Below are 7,798 nucleotides of genomic sequence, written 5' to 3'. Positions count from 1 at the left end.
TGATCTTACAGTCCAGAAATGGAGGACCCTAGGACCATCAAGAGAGGAACGCACAAATAGAATGTGGGACCTTATCCAGAGAAGCAGCAGTGCCAGAGATGGAGGCAGAGATGGGGACATGGAGAGGGGGAGTGGCTGAGGACTCTAGATTCATCAACTAATAAGAGAAGGACTAGGAACTGGTGGCCAGGACCAGACTTGCAGAATGTGCCCTTTGGAGATGTAAATTATTATATATGCCTGAGTGTTTTTTGTTTGTTTTTTAAAAAGCTAAAGTGGATAGAGAAAAATACTGTTAACTGATGGTACATGGAGGGGATTATAATCATTGTAATGAAACAAGGTGTATGATTTGTTGAATGTAAAACTCATGATATGCCCTGTAAACTTTCACTCTATCCACAATAAAAACCTTAAATAGATAAATAAAAAATGTTGGCAATAGAAATACCAGATGATCCAGCAATCATACTATTAGGTATAAATCTTTGAGAAATAAGAGCCATGAATTTGCAGCACTTTATACAATACCAAAAAGATGGAAACAACTGAAATGCCCATAAATGAGAGCACGGATAAACAAATGATGTTACATACACATAATGGAATACTGTGTAAAGTTAAAGAATACCGAGGAATCTGTGGAACGCCTCATAGTAGGGAGGAACCTGGAGGAATTATGTTGAGTGAAATAAGTCAGTCACAAAAGGATAAATATTATGTGAGATCACTATTATAAAAATTCACGAAAAGGTTTATACATTAATAGAAACATTCTTTGAAGGGGGGTGGGAGGAAAAGAGAGGACAAATCACTAATTAGCAAGTATTGATTTTATGAAAAGGAAGGCACTATAGGAGTATAAGAAGAAGATCAGCAAACGATGAAGGTAAAGGAGAACACTGTGAGCAGTACACTAGTTAAAGACAACGGAGCTAAATACTACAGTAGACATAATTCTGTAACAAAAATCATTTAGGAGTGGATGGATGCAAAGTATACACTCACGCTGAATTGGTATGGGAAGGAAAATGGGACTGTGGCCATGGATCTATCTATCTATCTATCTATCTATCTATCTATCTATCTATCTATCTATCTATCTATCTATCTATCTATCTATCTACAAGGGGACTTCAAAGAGTTCATGTAAAATGGGATGAAAAGATAATGGAATTTTCCCATGAACTATTTTAAACGCCCTAGTCTAGGTTTGTCAGAGGATATTTCTACATTTGTGTTGATCTTTGCTGCAAAAAAACCCAAAAAAACAAAAAAAGTTACAGTCATGAAAACCCTGTGGTGCAGTAAGTAGATAGTTGGAATTGCCAGCAACAAACTTTTTTTTTCAACTATATGTGTTAAAACTGGAGCCAAGTACAACTTTATTAAATGAACTTTGTGGTTTATAGGCCATTATCATGAACAATTTCTATAAGTTGTAAATAAAAGCATGCTGCATGTACAGTATGGTCTCAATGATATGTTGCTGATATTGTTAATTGTAGTCATCAGCTCTGGCTTATGGCAACCTTAGGTCTAAAAGAACATAGCAGTGCCTAGCTCTGTGCCATATTCAAGTTTTTGATAAGTTTGAAGAAGAAATACAACCAGAATTTCATTAGTAGTAAGGTTAGTTAGATTTTGACTTATTTTGAACACATCCACATCAATTTGAACACTAATTGCTAGAAAAAGACATCACGTTTGAGGGTCAACAAAACTGATTGAAATCTAGCTAACTGACCTAATTATGTGTTGGATGCTTCTGTTCTGCCTCCTAGTTTGTTGTATAATGCCTGAGGTCTTTATAGCTTGCAAGGGGCCATCCAAGATTGATAACTGTTCTCTAGTTGCCTAGAGTAACAGAAGGAGGAGAGTCATGGTTATGGAATGTGTAGCTAATTGCTGTCATGACAAGACAACTACTTTTCCATGAGACAGGAAGAACTGGATGGTGCTCAGCTCCACTTACTGAACATTCTGAACAAAAATTCTAAAGAATAATTCTGATCAAAAGGGGTAAAATATTGGACAGAATTTCAAATTCTCATAAACTCCAGAACCATGAAGTCTGGATGAAACCCTGAAACTATTGCCCTAAGATAATTTAAAAACATATTGTTGTAAGGTGCCATCAAGTCAGTTCTGACTCATAGCAACTTTATGCACAACACTTTCTGGTCCTGTGTCATCCTCACAATTGGTATGTTTGAGCCCATTGTTGCTGTCACTATGTCAAGCCATTTCCTTGGGGGGGGTGGTGGTGGGTGGTGGTGGTGGAGGTCTTCCTCTTTTTTGCTGACCCTTCACTTTACCAAGCATGATGTCCTTCTCTAGGGACTTATCCATTCTGACAACATGTCCAAAGAACAAGAGAAGAAATCTTGCCATCTTGGCTTCTAAGTAGCATTCAGGCTGTACTTTTTCTGAGATAGAGTTGTTCATACTTTTGGTAGTCCGTAGTACTCGCAATATTCTTGGCCAACACCAGAGTTTAAATACATCTATTCTTCATGAGCTTTCTTATTTATTGTTCAAATTTAGTGCATATGAGATTATTCAAAATATCATGGCTTGAGTCAGGTGCACCTTAGTCCTCAAACTAACATCTTTGCTCTTTAACACTTTAAACAACTCTGCTGTGGCAGATTTGCCTCATGCAATGCTCCTTTTCAGTGCTTGCCTGCTGCTGCTTTGAGTGTTAATAGTGGACCAAATCAAAACAAAGTCTTTGACAACTTCAGTCTTTTCTCTGTTTATCATGGTCATTTATTGTTCCAGTTGTGAGGATTTTTGTTTTCTGTACATTAAGGTACAATCCATAATGAAGGCTGCAGTCTTGGATCTTCATCAGTAAGTATTTCAAGTCCTCTGTTTCCATCAAGCAAGGCTGTGTCATCTGCATGTCACAAGTTAATGAGTCTGCCTCCAATCTGGATGACACATTCTTCTTCATATAATCCATTTTCTCAGATTATTTGCTGAGCATAGAGATTAAATAAACATGGTGAAAGCATACACCACTGGTGCACAACTTTCCTGATTTTAAATCATTCATTATCCTTCTGTTTTGTTCCAGCAGTTGCCTCTGGTCTACATACAGGTTCCTCATGAGCACAATCAAGTGTTCTGGAATACTCATTCTTTCCAGTATTATCTATAGTTTATCATGATCTAGATAGTTGAAAGCCTTTGCATAGTCAATAAAGTACAAGTAACCATCTTTCAGGTATTCTGTTTCAGTCACGATCCATCTGACATCAGCAAGCTTATCCCTAGTTCCACATCCTCTTCTGATTCTGGCAGCTTCCTGTCAGTGGACTGCTGCAACCATTTTTTCAGTTATCTTCAGCACAACTTTACTTTCATGTGATATTAATGATATTGTTTAATGATTTCCAAGTTCTGTTGCATTCGGCTGATTTTCTTTGGAATGGGTACAAATACGAATTTCTTTCAATTGGCCAAATTTCTTGGTATAGACAAGTGAATACTGCAAGTGCTGTTATCAGTTTGTGAAAAGATTTCCATTTGAATTCCATCAACTCCTGGAGCCTTATTTTTAACCAATACCTTCAGTTGCATCTTGGACTTCGTCCTTCAGTGCCACCAGTTCTTGATCATATACTACCTCTTGAAATGGTTGAACATAGACCATTTCTTTTTGGTACACGGACTCTGTAATTCTTCCATCTTTTTTTTTATGCTACCTGTGTTTTTCAATATTTTACCTATGTTGTAGTTAAGTATTGTGGAGTCAGTTCTGACTCGTAGTGACCCCTGTATAGGGTTTCCAAGGAGAGTTTGGTGGGTTTGATCTGCAGACCTGTGGTTAACAGTCCAGTGCTTAACCTACTGTACAACACATGAACTTCCAGAGATTCCTTTATTATTAGAAGGGGAAGTTTGATTTTTTTCCCTTCAATTCTTTTAGTTTGAGAAATGCTGAGCATGTATTTCCCTTTTGGTTTTCTAACTCCAGATCTTTGCACATTTCTTTATAATATTTAACTTTGTCTTCTTGAGCTGCCTTTTGAAATTTTCTCTTCAGCTTTTTAGCTTCATCATTTCTGCCATTTTCTTTATATTTTCTGCACTCAAAAGCAAGTTTCAGAATCTCTTTTGGCATCTACCAGGTTCTTCTTTTTTTCCTGACTTTTAAATGACCTTTTGCTTTCTTCCTATATGATGTCATCCAACAAATCTTCTGGTCTTCAGTCATTAGTGTCTAATGCAGTAAATCTGTTCTTGAGATGGCTTCTAAATTCAGGTAGACCTCACGAGACAGAAGACTCAGGAATCAAATTGACTACACCTGTGGGAAAAGACAGTGGAAAAATTCAATCTCATCAGCCAATACAAGGCCAGGGCTGCCTTAGAACAGACCATCAATTCCTCATATGCAAGTTCAGGCTGAAACTGAAGCAAATTATGAAAAGTTCACCCTAGCCAAAATATGACCTTAACTATATTCCACTGGAATTTAGAAACCTTCTCAAGAACAGAGTTGATGCATTAGACAATAATGACCAAAGACTAGAAGAATTGTGAGAAGACATCAAGAACATCACACAGATAGAAAGCAATCCAATCACCAGTAATTATCATGCATTCTGATTGCAAGTTTGATCAATTTCAGACTGATGAAGTTGGTAGAAACCTTCAATTTTATCATCACTGGCTTTAGTGGTTGGTGCATAAATTTGAATAATAGTGGTCTTAACTGATCTGTGTTCCTTGTAGGTGTATGCATATTATTCCATCGCAGACAGCATTGCATTTCAAGATATCTCGAAATGCTTTTTTTGCTGATGAGTAATGTGATGTCATTCCTCTTCAATTTGTTGTTCCTAGTATAGCAAACCACATGATTGTCTGATTAGAAATGGCACTCAATTACAGCTCAATAATGCATAGAATAGAGATCTTTATATGTTCTAGTTCATTTTACATAACTTCCAATTTTCCTACATTCATACTTTGTACATTCTATGTTCCAATTATTAAATGAATGTTTGCAGCTGTTTCTTCTCATTTTGAATTGTGCCCTATTAGGAAATGTTGTTGTTGTTAGGTACCATCAAGTCAGTTCTGACCCACCGCAACCCTATGCACAAAATAACGGAACATTGCCAAGTCCTATGCCATCCTCACAATTGTCATTACACTTGAGCCCATTGCTGCTGCCAGTGTGTCACTCCAGCTCCTTTGAGATGTTCCTTTTTTTCACTGACCCTGCACTTTGCCAAGCATGCTGTTCTTCTCCAGGGACAGGTCCCTCCTGATAACAAGTATGAGAGATGAAGTCGCAACACCCTGGCTTCTAAGGATCATTCTGGCCATATTTCTTCCAACACAGACATTTCAGTAGTCCAGAAGATCTTCAGTATTCTTCTCCAGTACCATAACTCAAAGCATCAATTTTTCAGTGCCCTTTCTTATTCATATCTAACGTCCACATGTATATGAGGCTATTAAAAATGCCATGGCCACAGAGGGGTAGACCAGAGAGTGAAACATCCAGCAGATATGAAGTGAGGGGAGATGCACAAGGACATTCATACTTGCAGATTGTACCTCTCTGACCTAACTTCAATGGATGGATGATCGGAACTCAACTAGAGGAAGAAAGAAGATGGAAAAAAAAGTGTAATCCACTACAATTTGATGAGTTTGACCTATACTTATGGATGCAGTAGCTTAAAAGAGGGAAGGAATATTCACAGCAAGGATCATTCTCACCCCCTCTGTGCACAGGGTTGATAGGGATGGGCAACTTAGACATTGGCTACCTAAAATGGGGGCAGGTATACAGGCACAAAGTGACGGGCTTACAAGTTTCCAAGAGGGAGTTTCTTTACAGAGCGTGCAGGGGAAGGTAGAATCTTCACTGAGTGGTTTTCAACCACTGTTTTAAACAGGACTGGTGAAAGGAGATGGGGATAAGACTCTTGTGGTTCAATACTGAGTAATTGTTATCAGGACTTACTGCAATTGTTGCAAATGTAAAGGTAGACTTTTTGTAACAAAAAGAGGGGAGTGGTCGATCTTGCAGGAGTGGAGGACCCTGGGACCATCAAGGGAGATGAGTAGGAGTGAAGTGTGGGATCCTATTCAGAGAAGCAGCGATGCGATGCCAGAGATGATGACATGGAGAGATGAAATAACTGGGGACTCTAGACTCATGGAGAAAGAGGGGCTGTGTGCTGATGTCCAGGGGGCAGGCCTACAGGGTATGCCCTTTGGTGGTTTGAATGATTATATGTTCCTGAGTGTTTTGATGTACATCCAAAAACAAAGACAAAAACAGAGGGAATAGAAGCAAATACTGTTGAATGATGATGCATGGAGGGGATTGCAATCATTGTAATGAAACGAAATATGATAGGATGAGTGTAAACTTGATATTCTCCCATGTAAGCTGTCACTCCAGTCACAATAAAAACTTAAAAAAAAAATGCCATGGCTTGGGTCAGGTGCATTCAGTACTCAAACTGTTATCTTTGGTCTTGAACACTTTAAAGAGGTCTTGTGCAACAGATTTGCCTAATGTAATACACCATTTGATTTCTTGGCTGTTGTTTGCATAAGTGTTGATTATGGAGCCAAGCAAAATGAAATCTTTTACCAATTCAATCTTTTCTCCATTTAACATAATGTTATTTATTGGTCTAGTTGTGAGGACTTTTATTTTCTTTACATTGAGGTTCAATCTATATTGATCTTCATCAATATTTTTAGTCCTCTTTGCTTTCAGCAAATAAGGTTGTATCATCTGCATATCATAGGTTATTAATCAGTCTTCCCCTAGTTCTAATGCCTTATTCTTCTTTCTATAACCCAGTTCCTCAAATTATTTGCTCAGCATACTGATTAAATAAGTACAGTGAAAGAATACAACTCTGGAGCACACCTTTCCTGATATTAAAATATTCAGCCTCCCCTTGTTATGTTTTTTTATTTTTTAAAATTAATTATTTAATTTATTTTATAATTTTTTTAATTTAAGGTTTTTGTGTGAAAGTTTACAGGGCACATCATCAGTTTCACATTTAGCAATTCATATAACTTGTTTCATTGCATTGATTATAATCCCCTCCATTATACCATCAGTTAAAAGTATTTCTGTCTATCCACTTTAGATTTAAAAAAAAAACCACACAAACAAAAAAAACCCCATGCAGGCATATATAATAATTTATATCTCCAAAGGGCATATTCTGCAAGTCTGCTCCTGGCCACCAGTTCTTAGTCCTTCTCTTCTTAGTTGATGAATCTAGAGTCCTCAGCCGCTTCCCCTCTCCATGCCCCCATCTCTGCCTCCATCTCTGGAGCTGCTGCTTCTCTGGATAAGGTCCCGCATTCTATTTATGCATTCCTCTCTTGATTGTCCTAGGGTCCTCTGTTTCTGGACTGTCAGATTAACCACTCCCCTTTTTTTTTGTTGCAAAACTTCTACCTTTACAAGTGTGACAGTTGCGATTAGTCATGATAACAATTATTCACTATTGAATCTTACGAATCTTATCTCCATCTCCTTTCACCAGACCCATCTAGACAAGATGATAGCTATTCAGTGGGGACTCTTTCTTTCCCCTCACACTCTTAAACTAAGCTCCCTCATGAAACCTTGTAAGCCAGTCACTTCGTGTCTCTATTGTCCCTTCATTTTAGATAGCCAGTGTCTAAGTTGCCCGTCCCTATTTACCCTGTGGACAAAACAGATAGCATTGATACTTGATATGAAGACTCTCTCCCTCTCTGTTGGTATTTGAGTAACTACTGCTCTGAGTAT

The sequence above is a fragment of the Chrysochloris asiatica genome, unplaced genomic scaffold (assembly GCF_000296735.1).
Source record: "Chrysochloris asiatica unplaced genomic scaffold, ChrAsi1.0 scaffold00140, whole genome shotgun sequence".
NCBI classification, from domain to species: domain Eukaryota; kingdom Metazoa; phylum Chordata; class Mammalia; order Afrosoricida; family Chrysochloridae; genus Chrysochloris; species Chrysochloris asiatica.
Note: the sequence above shows the minus strand (reverse complement) of the source record.